Raw genomic sequence first — 27,438 nt, 5'->3', positions numbered from 1 at the left:
AAAGAAGAATTCTAATCCTGATTCTGACACAGACTCTGTGCCACATGCATCAAGCTTTGTAATTTCCCTTGTGTAAGTTTTCCCTAGTAAAACTGGAAAGGATGATAATGTAACTTCACAGGGCCATTTGTAAAAGTGGCACTGAAACACTGGGTATCATTTCAATTTGGTTTTACAATCTATGAATTTTCTAAGCCCCACATTGTGATAGTGTGGGTTTTGTGAGGATAGACCAAATGGTTAAGAATTTTCCACCTATTGCTAGCTAAGTTTGAGAGCATTTAGCTTGCAGTTTAGCCAATATTACTTTTGAATTTTGAATAGAGCTTTCATTATAAAATAACAAATTATTGAACCATACACTATGTCAATTATATCAACTAATGATACAATTTTGATAAAGATGTGTGTTGTTTAAAAATCTAAAAGTGGGTCCTAATCTGCCCCCCCCCAGTCTTGGCGGGGGGGTGGCTGGCTAAAATCACTGATAAATTCCTTTTCTAGCAGCCCACGTGAAATTCTGCCACCAAGCTGATCAATGTCCTGAATGACAAGTGGGACTCTTGTTCTCCCTCTGCTGCCTCATGCCTCTTCCTCACCAAAAAGAGACTTCTTCTATGAGTGAGCATCTACTTCCTAGTTCCTCTCTCCCTCCCCCAAAGGGGAGGTCCTTCAAACTGATTAGTTGAGAGTAGTCTCTTGCTGATGTCAGTAGTACACCAACACATCACACAGGGCCAGCCAGGTGTGGTCCCCATCCAATCATCCTTAAGTAGGTACTTAGTTTCTCATTTTCACCCAATTCAAACAATACTAAGTCAATCAGGTGGAACCCCTGGGCATCTGCCAAATTCCATTATTTTGTGGGGAAAATTTTTAAGTCTGACGGAAGAACAAAAACAACAGTTTCCAGGCTGAAGCAAATAGGATTATTGAGAGAGGGTTAGTCCCCCAACAAAGCCAATAGGTTTATTGAAAGAGTTTTAGTTTTCTAATAAATCCAGTCATCCAGGAGTTGGACCTGAAAGACCCAGAATTACAAAATCCATGGGTTTATATACCCTTCTAAAATTTACACTTGTAAAGCATTATATCATTAGTTGTGCTTCTAAAATTAAAACATATTCTTAGGAAATATGAGGAACTACCTAAATGACTATAAATATCAGCATTATGATAACAATAGGGTGGATCATTGTTAGGCCACTGTTCAGCAGCATGAACTCTTTATAGAAAAGTATGTCACTCATGATTACTAAAATATAGCATTGCTGACTACTAGATCTTGTGATATTGCCTAATGCTTGACATTGGAAAATTAGGAAATATGAGAAAAGACTTAACCTTTTGACCTTATGTAATCTATATTAAATAAAATAAATCACAATTTTTAGTTAATATATTGTTTATTATCTTAATCCAATCACTTATAACTATGGTGAATCTCTTATAACTAAGGGATGGGGAAAATCTCACAGTTTTATCACAGATGAAATGAAATGAAACCACATACTTAGAACAAGTTCCTTCTCTTGGTAGACTTTAGCTGTTATCAATTCTTGTTTAAATCTATTTTCTCTACTAGGGCAAACTGAAAAAATTATCTTAATTCTATTCTTAGACTCAATTAATTGATAAACATTTATTAAGCATCTACTATTTATCAGTCACTATGCTAAGGACTTAGGGTGCAAAAAGAAGCAAAAAAAACAACAAACAAAAGAACCCAGTCCCTGTTCTCAAGGAGCTTATAATCCAATGGAGGAGACAACATGAAAACAGATATATACAAAAAAACTATATACAGCACACATAGGAAATAATTAACAGAGGGAAGGAATTAGAATTAAGAAGAGTTGGGGGAGCAGCTAAGTTGCACAGTGGATAAAGCACTGGCCCTAGATTTAGGAGGACCTGAGTTCAAATATGACCGCAGACACTTGACATTTACTAGCTGTGTGACCCTGGGCAAGTCACTTAACCCTCATTGCTGTGCCTTCTCCCCCCCCCCCCAAAAAAAAACAGAGTTGGGAAAGCCTTCCTATAAAAGATGGAATTTAAAAAAAATAATTTATGGCATTTTTTATTTATTTTTTTTAATTTATTTTTTTTGTGTGTGAGAGGCAATTGGGGTTAAGTGACTTGCCCAGGGTCACACAGCTAGTAAGTGTTAGGTGTCTGAGGCCCAATTTGAACTCAGGTCCTCCTGAATCCAGGGCCAGTGCTCTATCCACTGCACTGCCTAGCTGCCCCTAAAAGATGGAATTTTAATTGGGACTCAAATAAACCATGTATTACCAAAAGGGAGATAGAGAGGAACATGAGAAGTAAAATGGATAATTTTTATTTTGTTAAATTTTAAAAGTTTTGCACAAACAAAACCAATGCAGCCAAGATAAGAAGGAAAGCAAGAAACTGGGAAGAAAATTTTTTACAAGTTTCTCTGATGAAGGCTTCATTTATCAAATATGTAGAGAACTAATCCAAATTTATTAAAAAAAATGAGTCATCCCCCAATTGATAAATGGTCAAAGAATATAAGCAAACATTTTTCAGATGAAGAAATCAGTTATCTATATTCATATGTAAAATACTTTAAATCACTATTGATTAGAGAAATACAAATTAAAGCAACTCTGAGGTACTACCTCACACTTATCAGATTGTCTAATATGATAGAAAAGGGAAATGACAAATGTTGGTGAGGAGATGAAGAAAATCGGAACAATAATACATTGTTGGTGGAGTTGTGAACTGATCCAACCATTCTGAAGAATAATTTGAAACTATGACTAAATGGTTATAAAACTGCACATAGCCTTTAACCCAGCAATACCACTACTAGGTCTGTATCTCAAAAAGATCAAAGAAAAGGGAAGAGGACTTATAGGTACAAAAATAGTTATAATGGCTTTTTTGTGGTGGCAAAGAATTGGAAATTGAGGGGGTTCCCAATAACTGGGGGATGGCTAAACAAGTTGTAGTAAATGATTATAGTGATATAGTATTGTATTTTATTAATGACAAGCAGCATGCTTTCAGATAAACCTGGGAAGACTTATATGAACTAATGCAAAGTGATGTAAGCAGAACCAGAAGAATATGTAGAAGAAGGGAGAATACAGAGCTCAAGGTAAATGACCTCATTTTTTCCTGTAAAATATTAGGCAAGGAGGCAGCTAGGTGGCACAGTGGATAAAGTAACAGCCCTGGATTCAAGAGGACCTGAGTTCAAATCCGGCCTCAGACACTTGTGTGGCCCTGGGTAAGTCACTTAACCCTCAGTGCCCGCCCCCCCCCAAAAAAGTTAGGCAAGCTTCTCAGCTGAGAGTGGGAGGGGAAGTGAGCATTGAGGAGGGATAAAAAGAGTTGGAAGAAATGCTGTGAAGAATGGGGTAGTGTTTTGATACAGCAGGTGTAGGGTTGCCTAGTATCAGTGAGGGACCAGTTGAGACTATAACAAAGTTGTAGTAGACCTAGTCAGAACATTTGCATGATTTTTCACCATACTTGTTCAAAGCACGTGTGTAGGAGTGAAGGTGGTGAATGGTGGGAGCTATCAAAAGCTGAGGCTTGGCAGGGTATAATTGCTAAAATGATAGGGAGGCTAGGGATTGAGGAGAGGAGGAAAGTGTAGAGTTGGACTGCCTCACCAAGGGGTCAAAATGGGGGTAAAGAGGAGAATGGCTAGTGTAAGGGAGAAGGCCTAAAGAAAGAATTCAGGGGTCAAGAGACTGGAGGTTACAATGTGGGAAAAGAGTAGGGTTTTGTAAGGGAAGGCAGGAGAAGTGAAAAGTCAATAAATTATGGTTAGATAAGAGGATTTCAAAATTCTTGAACATGGACTGGAAGTGGGTAATGAATGTTTGTGGATGATGGCAAGAGCAAGGGTTAGACCATCTTTTTGTGTAGCTGAGGTGGTATGGAGTAGTAGCTCATGGGAAGTGAGCAGATTAAGGAACTGAGTGGTTAGATTTTTTGAGGGAGAATCAATATATATAATTCGAAGTCCCCTAGTATGTGAGGAGTTGAGGAGGAGAGAAAAATTGTGAGCCATGTACTGAATTAATTGAGGAAGAAAGGAAGGGGATTGATTTGAAGGTCTGTACACAATAGGTACCATGATTTTAATTGGGTGGTAGATATGAATAGCATTAACCTCAAGAGAGTTTACTGAGTTATTGAGATAGAGGGAAAACCTGGAAGTGACAATGGGGAGCAAGGAGTATCCCAACTTCACTACCACTACTGGAGCAAGTACTGAAAAGGGTGGCCAAGAGGGATTGGGAGAAGAAAAGATGAAAGTTTATTGCCTATTGAACAGGCATTCCACAGGACATGGTGGAAGGGCTTTATGGTGTTTAGTTGAAACTTTGGAGTGGGAGAGTCGAGGAGATGGGAATAAGGAATCAGGTGGTGGGTATTATGTTTGGATGATAGCCTACAGGGGTTTAGAATAACTGGTATACGACCAGGTTTGAAACTGTTCATTATTGAGTAGAGGGTCCTCTTCCCAAAGGAGATCAGAGATTATACTGGGGGCAATTTCTTATATTCAACTTCTCTCTCCATTCTGGGGTGGATCAGTTGGAAAGACACTGAAAATGATAAAAATGAAACTCACTGATGGTCTCATTTGTATAAGGTTGAAGTTCCCAGTATCATTAGTCACTTATTTTCCTAACTGGCCTCTATATGGGTACATTGATTTTGCACAGAACTGCCAAAAATTAGCTTTTAACTGGCCAGGTAGTCAGGAATTTACAAGCTTCTCTGGGAGATACTTTAATTGTTTAAATGATTTTTCCTTTTTTCCCCATTCAGCAAAGAACTGGACCTGAAATTCATTTGTATAGGGAACTCCCAGGTGATATATATATATATATATATATGTGTGTGTGTGTGTGTGTGTGTGTATGTATATATGTATATATATATATATATGTAAAAAATTCATAGTATTAGAGAGTTGTCTAGAATAGTGAGAGATTAAATTATTTGTCCAGGGTCACATAGTATATGTCAGAGGTGGGACCCAGTTCTTCTGGCCTCTAGGTCTGAATATTGTTAAATATATTTAATAAAATAGAATATATACATTATTTATCAAATTCATGCATTTTTCTCTTCACATGAATGCAAATTAAAATAATTTTACCAGGGGCAGCTGGGTGGTGCAGTAGATAAAGCACCAGCCCTGAATTCAGGAGAACCTGAGTTCAAATCCGGGATCAGACACTTGACACTAGCTATGGGACCTTGGGCAAGTCACTTAACCCTCATTGCCCTACTGAAAACAAAAACAAAACAAACAAAAACAACAACAAAAGAGAAAATTATTTACCTTTAAAAAGTAAATCAAATTCCAAACAATTTTATTGCAGCACTGAGAGGTAGCATTAAGTTGCCTGCCCCTTTAGGACCCCTGGATCTTTCCAACTGCTCTCTAGCTAGACCTCTTCTACATTTTCCCCATTAGACTGTGAGCTCCTTGAGATCAAGCACTGCCTTTTGTCTTGCTTTGTATCCCTGGAGTTTAGCGCAATGTCTGGTACATAGTGGGTCCTCAGTAAATGCTAGTTGACTAACAGACATGTCTCAAAAAAGTAAACAAACCAGTCCACTTTATTCGATTCTATTTCTCTCCACTACTTCCCTTTATCTCTTCTTTCTATTACAAAATTTTCAGACATAGTCTACACATCTGCTGCCTTCAATTATAATTCACTTGCTCTATTTTTTTTTTATTTTTGTTTTGGTTTTTGGTATTTTTTTTTGCAGGGCAATGAGGGTTAAGTGACTTGCCTAGGGTCACACAGCTAGTAGGTGTCAAGTGTCTGAGGCCAGATTTGAACTCAGGTACTCCTGAATTCAGGACTGGTGCTTTATCCATTGTGCCACCTAGCTGCCCCCCGCCTTGCTCTATTCTTAAGATTTTGCTTTCTAATTTTTTACCCTTACTATTCTGATAAAGCTGCTCTAAGACTTTCAATGAGCTCTGTGTGTGTGTGCTATTGCATGCGTGTATTCACCTACTCATGTGCACTGATTCCAATAGGTTTTTTTCTCAGTCTTCAATCACTTTGACCTCCTTTATGGAGATATGGTATAATATTTGAAGTTTATAATGATATGCCTGAAACACAAGATGCTGAAGTAGCTTCTGAATCATCAAAAAAAGATTAAATTATGTTCAGTCTAGTTTTAGTGCTATTATATATTTAACCCTTGTGTCACGGATGCCTACAGCATCTGATTTGGGGGTTAGAGTTCACTGAGAATTTTTGAAAGAATATTTAATATAAAATACCTTTCATTTGTGGATTTTTAAGTTCACTATATTAACCTATAAAGCATCCCATACAGTATGAAATTTCCATTAAAAAAAATCTTGAAATTGTGACTCCATAACCCTGACCAATTATTGAGGCTAAAGGGGGTGAAAATACACCAACAGTGCTGTGTTTCTGTGCATTTTTGTCTGATTGTCATTGGGATCCAGCCCCTAAGAAGGGGAAGAACGTATCCTATGATTCAAACCCTTGACATGAAGTGGATAGGACTAGCATTAGAAATCTAAAGGAAGCTACCTGCCATTCATTCTCTTTAATAACAACTGACAGTGTTTATATAGTGCTTTAAGATTCACCAAAAGCTTTGCACACATCACTTCTTTTGGTCTTCACAATAACTCTATGAACATGGTTCTTCAGGTGTTATTGGTTTTTCTTTTCTACAAGAAGAGAATGAAGCTCTGAGAGACCACATGACTTGCCCATGGTCTCAAGGCTAATTAATGACTGAGTTCAAATGTGATGCCATGTCTTAAGACATCCAGTTCAGCTCACCGTCCACTGTACCACATTGGCTTGCCAAGGCTATTTATCCACTCCTCTGCCAATTCAGGGGGAGCTAGGGGACCCAGGGTAAGTAAGAGACTGGAGTTTATTCTGGTAGAAGAATCTCATCTGGTTGAAGTTTGGGGGACCAGGCTCAAAGAGAGAAAAGATTGAAACCTGACCTCATAATGGGCAGGATCATGGAGTCTGTTACCAGGTTAGAGTCTAGTAGAAGAAGCAATTTCACCACAATGGATGGAGGCAACAGAGATAAGTCTGGGTATTAGAATCTGAATCAGGTAGATCAGCCAGTACTAGAGAGGGCAGGTTAAAGAAAAAGAGATAAAAGCAAATTCCATGGTTCAGGGCATGGAGCCTTTCAGAGAACAAAAGAGGTGGACTATGGCAGGATCTCAAGGGGAAAGAGTACAAGAAGTCAGTTTGGGAAGAGGCTTTGTCTTCCAGAAGTCAAGGACTTCTCTAGATGATAGTCAGTCAATAGTCTAGGATGAGGTAACCTGTAAAAATGACTAAGCTGGACAGCTATCTTGAGGTATCATACTCATCCCAAGCCCTAAATTCCAATAATTATCATTGAAGACTTGAGATATAGATATTGGAAGGCTGAGACAACATGGCTAGAACTAAATTAAAAGGAAGGCCAGAAGCCATTCTGAAGAGGAATTTAGAATTATGCCCCAAAGGCTATAAAACTGCATAGCTTTTGACCCAGCAATACCACTACTAGGTTTGTATACCAAAGAGATCATAAAAAAGGGAAAAGACCCACATGTAGAAAAATATAGCAGCTCTTTTTGTGATGGCAAAGAATTGAAAACAGAGGGGATGCCCATCAACTGGAGAATGGCTGAACAAGTTGTGGTATATGTATGTAATAGAATACTATTGTGCCATAAGAAATGATTAAGAGGCAGATTTCAGAAAAATCTGGAAAGACTTACATAAACTGATGGTGAGTTAAGCGAGCAGAACCAGGAGAACATTGTGCACACGGTTGCCACAACATTGCGCAATGACCAACTATGATAGACTTAGCTCTTCTCAGCAATACAATGATCCAGGACAATCCAAAAGACTCATGATGCTCTCCACATCTAGAAAAAGAACTATGGAGTCTGAATGCAGATCAAAACATACTATTTTCACTTTATTCATTGTTTTTTCATCCTTTTGTTTCTTCCTTTTTGTTTTGATTCTTCTTTCTCAACATGACTAATGTAGAAATAGATTTAACATGATTGTACATATATAACCTATATCAGATTGCTTGCTGGCTTGAGGACAGGGAAGGAGGGAGAAAAATTTGGAACTCAAAATCTTTTTAAAATGAATGTTGGGGGCAGCTAGGTGGCGCAGTGGGTAAAGCACCGGCCCTGAATTCAGAAGGACCTGAGTTCAAATCCAGCCTCAGATGCTTGACACTTACTAGCTGTGTGACCCTGGGCAAGTCACTTAACCCTCATTGCCCTGCAAAAAAAAAATGAATGTTGAAAACCATCTTTACCTGTAACTAGAAAAAAAAATACTTTTAAAAGTGAAAAAAGGAAGGCAAAGATTTGGCAAGAGGATTTCAGGCAAAGAGAAGAGAACTAAGAAAAATAAGTCATTTCCAAAAATGTCACAGATAGCTTTTTCATCTGGAACTATTCCTCTATTCCCCTGTCCTCCTCCTCCCCATGCCTTGTTGATTTTCCCCTAGTTCTCTATAGGAAATTTCATTTCAAAATAACAAAAGTGTACTTTGTCACATTTTTAGAGAGCAAAGAAAAAAATACGGTAAGTGGGGAGGAAAAAGATGGGTCCTTCCCCACAGCCAGCTGGGAATGGGGACCCTAGGAAACAGAGGAAAGGTGGTGACAGCTAGAGTCCAGTGGACTACACTATCAAGCAGAGCTCAAACTTACCTGGCCCAGGGAGTAGCAGCATGATGAGAGAGGGGATCATGCATGTTTCTCTACTATCCAGATCCAAGGCATTACAGGAATTGATTAGTGATTAAAACAGAATGGGGGGGGCAGCTAGGTGGTACAGTGGATAGAGCACCAGCCCTGGAGTCAGGAGGACCTGAGTTCAAATCTGACCTCAGACACTTGACACTTGCTAGCTGTGTGACCCTGGGCAAGTCACTTAACCCCAATTTCCTCACCAAAAAACAAACAAAAAACAAAACAGGACAGGGACTAGACAAGTCAAAGATTGGTGTTTAAGGACGTTTCTATTCTTGTCACTAACTTAAACTTAGAAGCTAAAAATTATTTGTGCTCTAATTCTGTTGTCTTGCTTCCATATAATGTGACTTGAGGATGGAGAAATATTGAATTCCTTCCCCTTCTCTGGGAGTATTAATCTACTATATTTTACTAGCATCAACAATGCACTTAAGAAAAATCTTCACCCAAAAAAGTGACAATAAAAGAGGGAATGAAAGCTTCATGGATAAAGTGCTATGAAGATTCAGGTCATATATGGCTTACATGGATAAATGAAGCCAAAATTTAAACACAAAGACTTTAGAAAACAATGGCATATATTTTAACCCAAAGAGGATACTAGGAAAAATGAGTTGTGTGCTATGACAATGCAAGAAATTATGTGATGAGAGATTACTAGCCAAAGGGAATGGAAAAAAGCCTGAGAGTAATATCCTGAAAAGTTCCAATGTATTTAGTATTAGCTCTAAACCTGTAAGAGATTACAGCAGTGGTGTACAGCCATTTGGACACTCTCGATTGAAGAATAGCATTATTCTATTCCAAGTCATAGTCTTGTCTTTATGAACTGAAGGAAGACCTTGCATGAAGGGAGGGTGAAGAAGAAGGGGGACACCTGCTTAGTTTCACCAGCTGAATCTAGCCCGGAGATGATGGGGGGTGGCAGATGTTGTGGCCAGATTGCCTTCATATTTCATAGAGATATGGCTCTAGAGGAATTGTTAAAAACCTAGCATAAGTATGATAAAGGGAAACAAAAAGATCAGCTAAGTATCCCTTATTGTGAATAACCAAGAATGTGGTGCTTTTAATTGCTCCTTCTTTCCAAGGTCAAAAGATTTAAAAAACTGAAAAAAAATCTATAAATGGCCCTAGTCTCTGTTAGAGATGTAATTTCTAATAGTGATGGAAATATTTGCATGTATGCAAAAGAGCTTCCCACAAATGAGATTTTGATATGTGGGGAGCATAGCAATTGTGGTTGCTGGTGGGAAGTGAGACAAAGGGCTGGCTAGCCCTTTCAGTCTCCTCTAGTTTAGTCCAAAGCCTGTGATGAAAAAAGCCTCCATGAAAATGGAGCACATCCTAGCATAATGGATATAACAGTGGACATGGAGCCAGGAAGACCTGGGTCATAGTGGCTTGCTTGGGATCGCATAGCTAATAAGTAATAATAGCAGATAGGAACATGCTCTGCTTTACAAACTTGTGGTGATTATAAAATGAAATTATATAAAGTGTTTTGCAAACCTTTAAAGCATTGTATTGTTACTATTATGATGATGGGGAGTAGAGTTAAGAAGAGCTTCCTCTCTGCAGACCCAGTTCAGTTTTCCTAAATTAAACTAGAAACAGGGAATACTGTGCCCAGACCAGGAGTATGATAGCAATTAAAATCAATTTTCTAAAAGTATATCAGGGGGGCGGCTAGGTGGCCCAGTGGATAAAGCACCGGCCCTGGATTCAGGAGTACCTGAGTTCAAATCCGGCCTCAGACACTTGATACTTACTAGCTGTGTGACCCTGGGCAAGTCACTTAACCCCCATTGCCCTGCAAAAAAAAAAAGTATATCAGATAAGAGTTAGACTGAGGGGAGAAGAGAAGATAAGGAGAAAAAGTGTTTCCTAGTTTTCAGATTTAAAAATACTTATGGGCTCCTTTAGTTTGTGGGTTGTGTACAATTGTCTAGAGTTTATATCACAAAAGATCTAAAATGGCCCATAAGTCTAAAAAGTCTCCAGATCCTTTTTCCTGAAAAAGAGAATGCATAATAGCTGAAGCTTAGCAGATGTTAGCAAAGAGCAAAGAGCCTAGAGTGGAGTGGGGGTTGGGGAGGGAATTCTAGGAAAGATGGAGCAGCAGGTACAACTCAGTGGAAATATCCAAAAATGCAAAGTACAGCAGAAAACAGAGCAAAATGGGGTCTCAGTTCAGCTAGGAAGGCAAATTTCCTGTTATTTTCACCAGAGGGAATTAGAAGTTTTGTAGTATCAGAGACATGAAGTTACCCAAGCCTCATGAATACCCTACACCTGAATTGCATCATGTGTGTTCCTTAGTTACTCAGATTCCTTATGCCCCTCCCTCACTGACGGGGTGTTGGCATATGAGAGAATGTATTCCAATGAGTATGCAGTGAGTCTTTGTTGTTTGGCTTGTTTTGCTATTGACTTATATGTCTTGTGTTTTTAACTAATGGGCTATCTCTCTGGTTTTCTGTTACAAGAAACACTTCAGTGGGGGCTTGTGATACATGGTTTTATTGAATGTTAACTCATATCCACAAAATTCCTCAAATCTAGAGTAGCCTCCAGATAGGGGTCACATGATATATAGGGGTAGCCTAGGTTCTATAAATATATCTCATGAGACATAACATTTCTATGTTTGTTGCTGCCACAAGTTTTTCCACATCACAGATGTCTTTTGACTCCAAAATTTTGGGGTAGTGATAGAAAAACAAAGCCCTAGGTTTTTTTTTTCTTTGTTTGTTTTGGGGTTTTTTTAGAGGTGGGCAAGAGATTTTAATTATAGTCCTAGACTTATTACTCTGAGCTATATCACTTAGAGAAGTTCATTTAACCTTCCATGGGCTTCAGTTTCCTCATTTGGAAAATGTATACATAAAATTTTCTCAGCATAAAAACCAGGCTCATTGCAGGGCTCAAAGGAGATAGAAGACATGAAGTATTTTCTATCTTTGTAAATTGTAAAGTGATATATAAATATAAAATATCATCATCATCATTATTGGGGTCATATTGTAAACATAGCCAGTGCTCTGGCTTCCAAAGCTTGAATCTAAAGGAACAAAAATCTCCAGCTGTCTGAGCAACTCCGAATCTATACGTTTGCCTACTGACAGCTGAAGTCATCATTTCCCCCTGTTTCTCTTTAGTGTGGTTCTAGTGAGATACAATTTGAGGGACACTAGGAAACCCCTGTTATTCCCTAAAATATCTTTGATGAAATTTTACCTGGAGGAGTGACCCTTAACTTTCTTTTTGTCATAGTTTCTCTCTCTCTCTCTCTCTCTCTCTCTCTCTCTCTCTCTCTCTCTTTGTGGGGCAATGAGAGTTAAGTGACTTGCCCAGGGTCACAGAGCTAGTAAGTGTCAAGTGTCTGAGACTGGATTTGAACTCAGGTCCTCCTGAATCCAGGGCTGGTGCTTTATCCCTGACAGGGGGAAGCTAGGTGGCATAGTGGATAAAGCATAAAATAAAATATTTAGAATTACAAAGGAAAACAATCTTTTTGAAATATGGCTAACAAATTTCTTAAAAACAAGTTCACGGATTTCAGGTTAAGAACCCCTACTTTAGAGTGACATTTTTTTGCTTGTTTGTTTGTTGTTGTTGTTGTTGTTGTCTGGACTAACTTCTCATCTCCCCCAGGCTTGAAGCACAGTGGCCGTTCATGGCCATCACAAATCATCACAAATACTCATCAGTACAAAAGCTTTAATTTTCTCATTTTTTTCCCAACCAGGTTGGCTCACTTCTCCCTAGGCAACCTCACAGCCCTCCTTTCCCACATTTGTGACAGACTTTGTGTGGACACATGATAAGCTTAGCCCTGTAGCATCTCAGATTTTCTGAACTCAATCAATATACCAATCTCAGCCTTTCCCGGTAGCAGGAGTTATAGGAATCTGCCACCATGCCCCGCCTGGAGAGTGCTTAATTCAGATAAATAAGCTTAGTTTTTAGAACACAGATGCCCCCTGGGAGAGTTAACATATTAAACCAGTCTCTAACCATCTACCTCTTAACTGGAAATAGTTTAATCAGATCTCTCTCCTCTTAATAATTAGGTGACCCCAGACCCCCCCCCCTTCAGGGAATCAATATGGAATCAATAGGGTAGTGGGGTGTCTTAGCGCCTGCAGAGGAGGAAATGTAGTGCAGGCTTGGATGGATTGTTCGAGATATTTGGATGCTCAGTGGGGACCTCTGGACAACTAGTAGTTTGCATAAGAATCCTGGATTCATGGCAGGCATAGGAGAAACTATTACAGAACAGGGAGAAGAAGCAGAGAGAGAGAGAGGGAAGTAATCCCCAGAGACACACTTTGCCTGCTTGAGAAATGTGTTTAGAACCAGGACAGTCCTGTTGTCCCTCTTCCTATTTCATTCTCCTGACCTTGTCCATATTGTCCTCATTTCTGCTATTATAGGTGTGTGTTTTTAAAATGATTACCAAGTTTTCAACCGATCATTGTCTACAAGTTATTTGTGCAACCTAAAATTATAGCATCTTCGAGTCTTCAGAATAAAGGCACAACATAAATTATATAACAAATGGAATAAAGGAGTTCTTTCAGACAAGAATCTGAAAAAGGACATTGCCAAGCTTTTGAAAAGGCTAAAAGAATACCTATATGAAAGAAAAGAATGATTTCATAGAAAAACCTCTCATTTTGAGCCCACACTGCATGCATACAGTAAACTCTTTGTCAGTGTCTGTGTTGTGAATCTGAAATTTCTTGTCGATTCTATCCATGGTCCTGTAAACTCTGATGGCTGGGGCTGACTTTGGCAAAGGCATGCCCTTAGAGCAGGGTTGTGGCTCCGAGAGACTGTTCTCAGGGATGCAGCATCTGCTGACCCTGGGCAAATCTTTCCAACATAGCTTCTCCTCCAGACAGGGGATAGCCTAGACAGGGGAATATACCCATGATACCTCAGGCACACAGATGTCACAGCTCCTATGATCCCATTTGGAAAGGCCAGCCACAAGGAGGGTACATAAATTACACATTAGAGACATTCCCCTGGGGCTCACACGGCTTGGTATTTGCTGCTCGGATACTCTCATCAACCTTCCATAAATCCTTTCTTCCTTCTTTCTTTTTCAGCATAAGCTCTCTGCAACCTGCAGAATAACACTGCAAGTTCTTGAAAGAATATGCCAGCTTTAATTTTCTTGTCTGACCTCCCAGGTCAGAAGCCCCAGGCTGAAGTGCAGAATGAAAGCATCATTCAGTCCCCATTGAATTCTGGAAGCAGAGCTGACATGAGGGTGGGGAATCTAGGGATTTGTCTCCTGGTAGGAAATTTATCCATGGGAAGTAGATTTGGAGGGCAACAATATCACTTTTACTCCTTTAAGGAGGAAGATAGGGGTAGAGTATCAGTTTGTTCATCTGTAAACTAGACATGGTAATGGTACCCATATCAAGGGGTTGTGAGGATCAAATGAGATTATGTATGAAAAGCACGTTGAAAACATTAAACCATTATAGAGGTTAGATCCTCCTCCTCCTCCTCAATATAGATACAACCACCACCAGCATGGATCCCAGCTTCTATAACTTTGACAGTTTCAATGGCCAAAAAAATGTGTCCCCCTGTAACCTACCTGGTGCTGATGCTCTTTGATCTTGGGTACACAGTCTATCACCACCCTTGTACTGAAAGCATTTTTTTAGCTTGGGAGGATCTGTTGAGCTTGTGTTTTCCTTGGAGATCCCAACTTACTTCAACATCACAAAGAGGCATCAAAGGAAGACTTTAGAAGAGTTTTTGTGTGTTTTTATCCTATTGATTGTATTTGTTTGCAACATCATGGAATCTTGGAGTTGAAAGGGACCTCGGAGCGTACCTAGTCCTATTTGTGCTTTAACAAGACTTCCTTGTCCAACATAATCCAACAAATGGTCCTCTAGTCTTTGCTTGAAGATTTGTTGTTACGTTTTTCAGACTTTCCAAGAAAAAAAAAATGCCCTGTTTGGGGAGGATGAGAATGATTTTCTGGCCAATGATTTCACGTTGATGAATCCACATGGCAATGAACTTGTTAAAAATTTATTATAAACTAAGTTCTATTTTCACTAACATAATATTTGCACATGTCACAAGTGTATGTCAATATAGGTAAGACTTAACAATGGTTTAGCCATCCTCTGTAGCATGCCTTTGCTGTTGAACTCATTTGGTATTTAAAAGAATCAAAAGTAAATCATCCTCTTATACAAACAGGATCACAAAAATACATCCAGGAAGGCTAAGGAAGCTGCTAATTATAGAATATGACCCAATTTCTCCTGCGTGTGATGGAAACGACAGTGGTTGGTACTCAAAAGCCAGATTTGGGCCAAAGAACTTTGGAGCTAGCTACACACATCTAATCGGAACATCTAACCTGATGAAGATGGTGGGGAAAACCTAAGACTGTTCATAGCAGTGGCTTTCAGACTTCCTCAGGGACAAAATGGCGACCCAGTGGATGGAAGGGGTGGAGGAAGGATTAAGCATTTATGTATCACCTACTATGTGCCAGCCACTATACTGAAGACTTTACAAACATGAATTCATTTGATCCTTACAACAACCCTGTGAAGAAGGTGTTGTTATTAACCCATTTTACAGTTGAAGAAACTGAGGCAAATAGAGTGACTTTCCCAGGGTCACACAGCTAGTGTCTATGGTTGCATTTGAACTCATCTTCTTGATTTCAGGCCCAGTTCCCTATCAGTTGCTACATCTAGCTGCCTCCTGAGTGCTGGACCTTGAGTTAGGAATAACTCATTCCAATCTCAGACACTTACTAATTTTCTGACTTTGAGCAGGTCACTTAACCTCTATTTGACTCAGTTTCCTCATCTGGAAAATAGGGGTAATAATAGCAGCTACTCCCCCCCCCCATACACACCCCTGGGTTATTATGAGGATCCAATGAGATAATACTTATAAAGTATTTTGGAAACATTAAAGTGCTACATAAAGGTTAGGTATTATTATTATCAGTTATTACTAGCCACCCTGAGGTTAATAGTGTGGAAATTTATTTTGATTTGGGGACCCTACCTTTAGGCTGAGATCAGAAAGCCTTAGGCCTTCAGGGTCTCTTCCCCTCCTCCTCAGCTTCAGCTGAGTCAAAAAGCCCCATGGGCTATGTACAAGACGCCAGGTCAGACAGCTGGGGAGAAAAAAAAAAGCCCCCAGCTCCCTCCGACCTGAGCGGAGCTATCTGAAAGATCACAGATAGCTTGTGCTGAGGCACATGGCGCGGGGGGGGGGGGGGGGGGGGGGGGGGGGGGGGGGGGGGGGGCCCCCCCCCCCCCCACACACACACACCAGCCGCAGCCCTGGCTAGCAGATTAGCTTGGTCTGTGGGGGTGAAGGAAGCCCCAAGATTTGAGTGGAGAGAGAGAAAGGTATATATAGACCTGGGAGTGAGACAGCAAGGGGGTTCGGTTGGACAAGGACGGACGAGAGAGGCTGAGAAGAGGTTCGGACAAGGAGACGGGGACAAGACGAACAGCAATGCAGGACTAGGAGAAAAGGCGGCAGAAGACAGACTGAACAGGAGGCAGTGGAGAGCACAGAACTGGTCAGCACAGGGTATAGGTTGGAGAAAGTGAAGATTAAGAGGAGTTAGAAGAAAGTAGCTGAGCAGGGAAAGTACATACCCTGAGGCGAGAGGTGGCTAATGCTCTTATTGTATTCAAGAAGTTCCAAGTGCAGCAGGTGGGAAAGAGACCATAGGAAAGCAGTCAGGTTGTACATTTTATTTCCCTGTATTCTTAATTTTCAATAGTATCTCATAAATAAACTCTTCTTTGATTATTTAGCTAAGAGGCTTCTTAATCTTTAGTTTATCAATTTGGGAGTAGAGCAGTGTGGTGGAACTTTATAAACGGCCCACATTAAATTAATTGCAGTCAGATAGCCAGATAGTCAACAGTCCCAGATTAAGTACCCTAGTTAGATCAGCCCCCCAAATTAGGCTAGTCATTTAAAAATATTCTTTCATTTGAATGGCAACCGTGGCAGGACTTACAGCCCAATTAAAATTTTCCAAAACTTATCAATTTTCATACACTCATAATTTTTCATTTGTCCAAAATGATATAATTTTTCCAGGTTAGTTAGATTATTAATAATTAATTTTTTACAATACAAAATAAGGAAGAGTCTTGAAAGATACACCATTGAATTTCCATTTGATAGTCTTTGCTTTTACTAAAAATGTTAGCTCCCTAAACTCAGTAAGTATTATAGAGCTTCTCAAGACCAGGGAACCAGTAGCCTACTGTGAATAAAGTAAGCCTTCTATGCAGGAGATTTTTAAGTGCTAAGACCAAGTTGAGGAGGCTTTCTTAAATTAATCTTTACATCTCACTAAAGATGAAGAGGGGCCTATTATAGGTAGGCCAAAGACACTGTGTGGCTGTCTGCTACACAGGACTGGGTCTCAATTTAAATTCTCCTAATTTAGAACCTCATCTGATAACAGTTTTGCCAAGCTTCCAGAATCACTGTTCCCCTGTCCTAATTCTCTCTTGAATACTCACCCAGTTGGAAAATTTCCTTATCCATGAAGCCTGGCTGGCTAAGCCCTTCAATGATCAATTTTTGCAGACCTTTAAGATAAATAGAACCAATTTGTCTGCCTTCTGACCTATATATTCTCTTTCTATTCATTAGCTAACAGGAGACTTGGGTGCCATGATTGACAATGATTCTGATTAAGCTTCTCTGGAAGGAAATCTGGACGGGGAAGATTATTTCTGAATAGGCTATTTCTTTAGTTTTAGTCACCTGAAATAAAGAGAAAAATACCTTATCAAAGTAATATGTCATTACTAACTAATATTGCAAAAGAATAGTATGTAAGCATAATTGTTTGTGGGATAAAACCAGGGGAAGAGTTATTGGCATCTCTAGTTAAAGAACAGCTTTTATGGATTATTTAATTAGCAATATTTTACTTCCATCTCTCAGATTTGCATTTGAAATTGGGTTGAAATAAATTGTTTCTTGTTTAAATGTATTCCAGCCCTCGATGTTGCGGAACCGAGTCTGACCATAAACATCAGTCAAAACAGGCCTACTATGTTTCATGCACTGTGCTAGGCACTGGGGATATAAAGATAAGAATAGTCCCTGTACTCAAGGAGTTTACAATCTACTTGGGGAGATTATGCAGAGAGAGAGAGAGACAGAGAGAGATAAGAGAGAGGGATACTGAGGATACTAGATAGATGTAAATAAACAAATGATAGAGAAAGTTATAGCTATAGGTATTTATACATAGAGATATAGATAGAAAACACAAAACAGGGATGCATTTATGGGAGTAAAGGTTAAAGCAGTGCCAGGGTTTAATTTTGTAAGAAATCTTCTGAAGTCTAAAGAATTTGGGGTACTTTGCTCACACTGGCTTCCAGAAGATATTTCCACTATACTATATTTATATAGATCCATGATCTCATCTCTTTAAGTAGTTTCTTCACTGATGCATAATGTAACCCACCTATATCTTCTCTACCATGTTTCTTCTTTATGTCTTCCTATTTACCCCATGAAGAGGAGCTCCTCGATATGCTGGAAGTCTACCCAGGTTCATGAATATCACTGAGACAATCCAGAGCAGTGGATAAGTTACTGAATTTGGTTGAACCCCAATAAGACTGGGGTTCAAATTCTACCTCAGACATGATAAATGTGATGTTGAACAAATAATTTAGTCTCCCTAGATCTCAGCTTTCTCATCTGTAAAATGAAAAATTGAACTAGACAGTTCCTGTGGCCTTCCCTAGCTGTAAATCTGAAATCCTATGAGTTTATGATCCTCTGCAAAATGTAGATAGGACAGCTAAGTGATGCAGTGGATATAGTATTGGGCCTGGAGTCAGAAAGACTCATTTTCATTACTTCAAATTTGGGCTCAGAAACTTATTAGCTGTGTGACCCTGGGCAAATCACTTAACTCTGTTTGCCTCCATTTCCTCATCTGTAAAAAGAGCTGGAAAAGGAAATGGAAAACCACTCCAGTATCTTTACCAAGAAAACTCCAAATGGAGTATGAAGAGTTGAACACAAGTGAAATGACCAAACAACAAAATGTAGATAACAGCAGCTATAGAAGCAGTGTGACACCTACCTCCCAGGGTTGTTTTGAAGATCAAATGATATTGTGTATGCACACATTGCTAACATTTCTATATAAACATTAGCCATCTGTTATCCTTCAATCTTGCTACATGACTACTCCATGTCTTTGGGGGAGGACATGAATGCCCTTGAAAATGCTTTTTAAATTCACTTATTAGATAAAAACATAATTGATGACATGCTCTAGCATACCTACAGCTATAATTTTTTTTTATTATTATGCTCCGGGTCCTGCAATTTTGATTCTTTGCAGATCACTGGGAGAATACAGATAGTTTATCCTTACAACAATTTAGGATCATTACGAATACTAAATAATTTTTCTCATTGTTATCTACCTCACTCTCCTATTTCAGTCTGGATTCTGTTCATTGTCAATCTGCAGCAAGTGCCCATCTAAGATACATACAAATACATAGACACACTAATAGATTAGGTGGAATATCCATATACCTGGGCAATATAATCTTTTCATCCACTCTGGTTTCTGATATGTATGGTTAGACTGATATCTTTTTGAGAGATACAATCAGCACAATATTATATTTGAACATGAATAGATGAACCTCATTAATTGGGAATCTCTTTTTTAGTTAGAATTTTGGGTAGGTTAGTCTCCATGATAATAACAAACACCTTTGGTAGATGTGTACACCTACTTCTAATTATATGTATTCCAATAGGTCATACAAAAGTTAAAACCATCCTTTATCACTCTGCATATGAGCTATCAGAATAGCCATATTTCCCTTTCTTATACAAAAAAATTATGGGGATGCTGAAAAATTATTGCCAAAGTTATTAAGACATCTCAAACAGAATTCAGATAAAGTCATTACTTTTTAAAAAAAAGACATTACTTTTTGCAAGCCATTTATCCTCTCAAAAACTTCAGCTGTAATAGCTCCCAGTGGGAGGCTTTGGGTTTGGTATCAGGGTAAATAACAGATATGGATCTAGGGACATCATTGCCTGTGGCATGGTTTCTGTAAGAGGACTTTATAGAAGTCCTTCTTCGTGACTTGGCAAATTATTTCTCTCAGTTTTATAATCCAAGAGCGATCCCCCCCAAACCACACATTTTGTAAACTCCATGGTTTTTCCTAGCTGTGATCTGGTAAGTAAATCCAGCATGATTCCGGTAACTAATTACATTTCAATACTTTTTAACCACTGGAAACTGAAAAGTGCCTCCAGAAGATCTTTAGCTACCAAGATTGTTGAGGTTCTCTCCTGAGTGGTGGGTCCTGATTCTCAGCAAATACTTTGTTCTTTATTAAATACAAGAAGTATAGTTCCTTATGTGATGGGATCAAAAAATGGAAATCTTCTATTACCTCACACTTAACGATACACAAGTCTGCTGAATATGTCTTCAAATCTCCATGTCAGCTTTCTTCTTAAGAAATTATGGGGGACACCTAGGTGGTACAGTGGTTGGAGCACTGGCCCTGAACAATATGAGATCAGGATGATGATAAAGGTACTTTGCTGGCCTATTGTGAAGAAAATTGTCAGCTATAAGGTACTATATAAATGTTAGCTATTATTGTTGTTGCAATAATTAACCTCATGGGTGTTTTGTAAGGGAATCTCCATCTAAAGTACTATATAAATGTAGTTTACTATAAAAAAGATGAGCAGGATGCTAACAGAAAAACCTGGAAAGACTTACATGAGCTGATGCAGAGTGAAATGTACTGTATACAAAATAACAGCAATAGTGTAAGATGATCTGCTGAGAATGACTTAGTTATTTTCAGCAATGAGATTATCCAAGACAACTCTGAAGGACTTATGAAATAGGCAATCCATCTACAGAGAAAGAACTGATGGTTTCTGAATACAGATGGAAGTATATTTTGTTGTTGTTAGTTCCTTTTTCTAAAGTTTTTTTTGTCTGATAGGTTTTGCATGACTGCACATGTATAGCATATTGAATTGCTTGAGTTCTTAAGGGGGTGTAGAGAGAGAGGAAGAGAATTTGGAACACAAAGTTTTAAAAATCGATGTTATGATTTGTTTTTACATGTAAGGTGGGGGAAAGTTCTAAAGAAAGTTCTAAAGAAAGTTCTAAAGAAAGAAAGAAAGAAAGAAAGAAAATTAAAAAAAAAACATAAAGAAAAAAAGAAATTACGGAACTTGGCCTCTCAGTCTTTCCAAACAGAATGCAAACTCCTTAAGGAGAGGCACTATTTGAAATTTTGTTTCTAGATCCCTACTACATTGTACATAGTGGGTTATTTAGCAAATGCTTGTTGAATTAAATCGAATATCATGGATAAATAATGAAATTTTAGATATACTTCAAATCAATAAATAGCAATTGAACACTGGCCATCAGCAGAGGCACCACTGGTCATTATCATGCTTTGTTTTATCTCAACAAGAAAACAATTAAGAATAGAAGATATTTTGAATTTCTCATCTATCTCTTACCAGTCATGGATTTCATACATAGGAAATGGACAAAACTGCATCATCTCAGTATAAATCCCACATTAGGGAAGGGGATGAATCATTTATCAAGTACTTGCTAAAGACTTCACAATTATTATCATCTTATTTGATTTTTACAACAAACCTGAGAGATAGGTGCTATAATTATCCCCATTTCATAGATGAAGAAACTGACCTAAATAGGGGTCTATTGACTTGCCTACGGTCACACATCTAGTAAGTGTCTGAGACCAGATTTGAATTCAAGTATTCTTGATTCCAGGTTCAGTGCTCTATCCACTATACCACCTAATTGTTTCTTTACACTATTATGGAATCCTTACAGCTAGTCTCCTTTTATACAGGAGGAAACTGAACCCCAGAAAAGCTAAGTGATTTAACAAAAGTTATACAGGTAGCATGTAGCAGACACAGTTTTCGAACTGTGATCTTTTGCCTTAAAAATTCAGGGTCTTTTCCCATAAATCACACTGTTCAGCCCTCAAAGTCTGAATCCTAACAGTACTGTCAGAATTGGAGCATCCGAGAATGGCATTTTTGACAGATTAAATTCTGATTCTCAGTGGTAGGAAATATAGTTATGTTCTAAATCCTTTCTCCAACCTCTACTTTGTATCTTAAATTTTTAAAAAATTGATACAATTAGATTTGCTGCTTATCTAATTTGAATATCTTGCCAATGGCCCAGAGCATGTTACTTTCCTTAAGCCCCAATTCTGATTTCAACTTTTTGTTTTTGTTCTAGGAACGATAATCGAATTAATATTGCTGTTGCTACAGGAAAAGATATGACAAGCTATTTTCTACAATTCCTATGCCTACATCAACATTCTATTCCAAGGGCACCATTCCCTTCTATGTGTTGTATACTTCTATTAGAATGTGAACTCTTTGAGGTCAGGGATTGTTTCATTCTTTGTATTTGCATCTCCAGCACCTCCCATCATGTGTGGAACATAGTAAGCTCTCAACAAATGCTTGCAAATTGATTGGCTGGTTGATTGATACATACCTTCTAGCCATAGCCTATAGGAATAGAATGATCTTTATGCTAATAATGTGATTTAATCATCTCAAATTCAAAATGGCTTTAAAAGCATCCAAAGTAATTGTTTCAATGTCATTAGCAAAAAAGCAGGTTACCAGCAAATGTGATATAACTAAAATCCTGATATTGGGAAGGCATTATCCAATCTTTAAATGGACAGGTTTTGTGGGTGATCAAGATGAAGGTCAATTCAAAATTAGCCATACTGGGACTTTTGTGATTAAGGCACCCAATTGGTGATGTGTGCCCTTTAAAATGTTGTAGTTCCAAAGCCTTTAGTCCATAGCTTATGATGCAGAATTTTGAGGTCTCAGCTGAGTACTTGCCCAAGCACTTGAGCATATCCAAAGCCATCCAGATCCTTAGACACACCAATTCCATAAAAAGGTGAGATGGCCCTTTATCTAGGCAAGAGTACAAGTACCACAACTAGATTTTCAGAGGAACGACAGCTGTGGCTCCTGCTCCTTTGTTATCTAATTCTTCTTAATCAGCAAGACAGGATAGTAATACTTTGGATACCCAGAATTCAATCATGAAAAAAAAATGTCATCTAGAATTTGCCAAAGACTAGACAGAGACAGAGACAGAAATGAGAGAAAGATAGAAAGAGAGACACACAGAGAGAGACAGGGAGAGACAGAGAGAGAGACAGAGAGACAGAGAGACAGACACAGACAGACACAGACACAGACAAAGAGAGAGACAGACAGAGACAGAGACAGAAAGACAGAAATAGAAACAGAAACAAAAAGAGACAGAGAGACAGAAACAGAGAAATAGAAACAGAAAGGGACAGAGACAGAGAGCTTAAGAGACATATTCACTACTTATTCCTCTAGGTTTCCCAAGAATCATTCCTAGATTTGCTTAAATCAGCATAATTTTACCAAAGTTCCCATAGAAATGTCTTCATCAATTTAAAATTTAAATATTGTATCCTCAGTTTTAATAAAGGATTAGTAGAAGGAAAATGTATTTGGAAAGTGTTCTGTGCCTTTTGCAAAACCCCAGTTAAAATAAGCATTACCTCTAGTTTCCTAGTGATCCTCATACATGAATCTAAATACTTCATGCTTCACTCTTCCCGTCTGCCAGCCTCAATCATCAGTCACCCTCTGTTCTTTTCTCTCTAAACTCTTTCCCTAGAGGAAAAGGGGAACATCTATCCTTCTCCAGTCCTGAAGAATGTCTTGTTCTCTACAGTTTTTCAGATTTCATTCACAGTGACTCAGCAATCTGACAGTTTTTTCAGTACTCAAAGATGGACCTGGTGACTAACATTCATCAAGGGCAGCTAGGTGCTTAATTCCTATTTCCCTAGTTATCTTGGGTATCAATTTCCTGTTGCTACTTTATAGAACAAAGACCATTCTACATGTTAGAGAAATCATAAAATAGGTTGATCAGCATTATATTCCTTCCACTCTATGTTATAGCCATCCCAATCACCCATCCTTTCTTTGATTCTCCTCTTTTCTCCAGTATAACTTTTTAAAAAGTTATTTTTATCCTTAGTTTTCTTTGCTATTCCAGTCTCATCTTGAATTTTTAGCATTCCCGATACTATTTTATAGGACCACACCATACTTTTGTATTAATCCATAGTTATCTGCTATTGCAGATCCCCCATTCCACTTTGAAATAGATTATGACAGGGGGCAGCTAGGTGGCGCAGTGGATAAAGCACCAGCCCTGGATTCAGGAGGACCTGAGTTCAAATCTGGCCTTAGACACTTGACACTTACTAGCTGTGTGACCTTGGGCAAGTCACTTAACCCTCATTGCCCCACAAAAACAAACAAACAAACAAACAAATAAATAAATAAGAAAATAAATGAATGAATGAACGAATAAATGAATAAATAAAATGAAATAGATTATGCTGCTCATAGCTGCAGAGGTGCCTTCGAAGAGTTTGATGGCATGAAGTAGAAAAATAGGGAGGTGGGGTGGTGAATCCCATGAAGCAGTGGATTCTCCACATTTCAGAGGAATGGGTTTGCCATAGGAATGGAGCAAAAGGAAAGGGGACAATGAAAGGGCAAGTGAATATTACTGTCATATTCCTTTTCAGCCATGAAAAACTTCTCAAAGTTTAGGAGCATCCTTAGTTTTCTCTCTTTCCAAAATACAGTAGTGGTAGGATGCCATGATGTTTCTATGTTCATCTATTCATCTATCTATCTATCTATCTATCTATCTATCTATCTATCTATCTATCTATCTATCTATCATCTCTCTATCTGTGTGGGTGTTCATATATATATATGGAGAGACAGAGACAGACAGAGACAGGGACAGAGACAGAGACAGAGAGCGACAGAGAGACTGAGAAACAGAAATCTTCAATATGATCTGTCTTGGGTAACCTTGCATAGCAGAGCTCATAGTTTCATTAAGCTACAAAAGTCCCTCTGCTATCACAAGGCAGTGATCTTGGTTTTGGAGAGGGAGTCTGGCCACATAGTCCTTCCAAAATTGATTGAGGCAGGAACATGAGAGAAATACCAAAAAAGGGGGAAAATTTTAAAAAAAAACACTTTGCCAAGTCTAAAGTATAGTTCTTTAACTAGAAGTCAGTCTACCAGTCTATACAGCATATTGTTTTGGGTTGGGGGGGGGCAGAGGTCATGAGAATCACAGGTGGGAAATGTCAAGAAAGGATCAGACACGAAATATTGACCTAGGTAAAAAAGGAGAGATGGAAACCATGGGAAATTCAACAAGGTGCTGTGACTTGATCCAACCATTCTGGAAGCAATTTGAAACAAGACCCTAAAAAACACTAAATTATGTATACCCTTTAACCTGGCTTTACTACCACTAGGCATATACCGTACCCACTTCCATCTCCAATGAAGTCAAGGAGAGAGAAAGGACCTATATATAAAAAAATATTTACATAAGCACTTTTTTGTTGTAGCAAAGAATTAGAAATAAAGTTGATGACAATCAATTGGGGCATGGCTCAACAAATTATGGCATATGAGTATAATAGAATACCATTTCAACCTAAGAAATGATGAACATGATAATTTCATACAAACTGAGAAAGACTTGTATGAACTAATGTTGAATGAAATGAAGAGAACCAGCAACACAATATATACAATGACACAATAACATGAAGGAAAATAATTTTCAAAGTTTAAAGAGCTTGGATCAATGCAATGATCAATCATGAATTTGGAAGAGTGATGATGAAGCATGCTTTCTACCTTTTGACAGAGAAATGATGGATTATAGATGTGGTTCTTAACCTCTGTGGTGTGTGTGTGTGTGTGTGTGTGTGTGTGTGTGTGTATTATGAATCCCTTTAGCAGAGTCATGAACCCTTGCTTTACTCTTACTAGCTCAGTCCCAACTTTTTTGCTGCAAATTTGGTGGGTAAGGCTGTTGTGATAAAATAATGGCCACACCTGGCTGGCCCTGAGTGACATGGTGGTTTACTACTGACATCAGCAGGGGCCCACTCTCAGCCAACCAGCTTGAAGGACTTTCCCTTTGGGGGAGGAAAAGAGAAAGTAGCTGAGCAGCTCTCTTTCCTTTTGTTGGTGAGCTTCGGGAGCATATCAGAGAGGGACTGCATAGCTGACTCTCATTGAAAAACTACAGATCCCAGGTGGTGAGTTATTAGAAGCCAGGCCAGCTCTTCGCGCGCTAGCTGAACTGGAAGCAAGTTTGGGGTTTGAGTCAATCTTTGCTAGAGTCAGGGAGCTTATCTATTTTTCTCTTCTCCTATTACCTTGTCCCTGGCTTTATTAACTTCACCCTTGTTGTAAATTTTATTCCCATTAATAAAACCTGGTTTGTTTGTGGAAAAGAGGCTGTTAATCTCCTTTCTCATTAGCCTGGGAGAAATAACCACAAAAGGCAGTTTGAAAGGGAGGAACCTTTGGACCTAGAGGTCTTTCATTTTCTGAACCCCAATATTATGGCGAGCGCCACCCAATTAACTCTCCCCATAATAAATTTGGCCCCTACACTGTGATATTTCAATTTCCCTTAATATGCCTTGTTAATCCTTAAATTATGGGTATGCAAATCTAGGGGTTTGGACAGGAATATCTCTCATAGTTTCTCTAGCTGAATCATTTTCAGGGGATATCTCCCCCTCAACCAATAAACTGTGCTCTGTGGAAGTCTGTCTCTCCTTGACTTTCTGTATGACCTTTAGCAAGTCATTTAGCCTGGGGTTTGGACTGGGCCATCTCCAGTGTTACTTTGACCTCTAAAGCATGTGGTTCAGGTGGGAAGTTTCTTCTCTAATTAGCATCCTGTAATATTTCCTCAAGGTTTCTGGTCCAATGCTTGCTAAACTCTTTGGAAAATTTCATATCTTGACCCTTTGATGTTTTATATTCTAGTCTTGACCCATTTTCCTAATTCCTCTCTGGGTTACCTGCCACTGATTACACTACCTGGAGTCTCTAGTCAGGTATTGTTCTTGATAATAAATTGGCCACTTCTACCTGAAAGGTCAGTAATCCCACAGCTGCTTCACAAAGCATCTGTGAGTTTGAGCTTCCTGCTGTAGGTAGCTCCTGTTCTGTCTTCTCTTCCTAGGTTCAATCTCTCATTAGTTTTCCCTACTTACTAGAGGAATATAACTGATAGACAAACCCTAGGGCTGATAAATAGTGGACATCTGTCTCTGTTCTTAAATCCTGGCTCCATTTCTTTCCCCATCATATTCTGATGAATTATGGCTCAAGCTTGAACCAGTCCCTCTATTGACCTCCCGGGTTGCATCCTTAGGAATACATGTTTTTTGCCAAAATTAACCCAAACAAGAGCATTCAATAATATCAAAATATTCTCTCCCATCTCCCTCCCTAAATAAGTCAGGTGCTCTTCTTTATTACACACACCTTACTGAGTTCTAGCATCTCTACACAGTTTCTCTGATTTCCTTTAATTCATAATCTCTAGTGCTTACATCACAAGTCACCAA

This window comes from Dromiciops gliroides, chromosome 3 (assembly GCF_019393635.1).
Source record: "Dromiciops gliroides isolate mDroGli1 chromosome 3, mDroGli1.pri, whole genome shotgun sequence".
NCBI lineage: Eukaryota > Metazoa > Chordata > Mammalia > Microbiotheria > Microbiotheriidae > Dromiciops > Dromiciops gliroides.
This window is presented reverse-complemented; position numbering follows the sequence as displayed.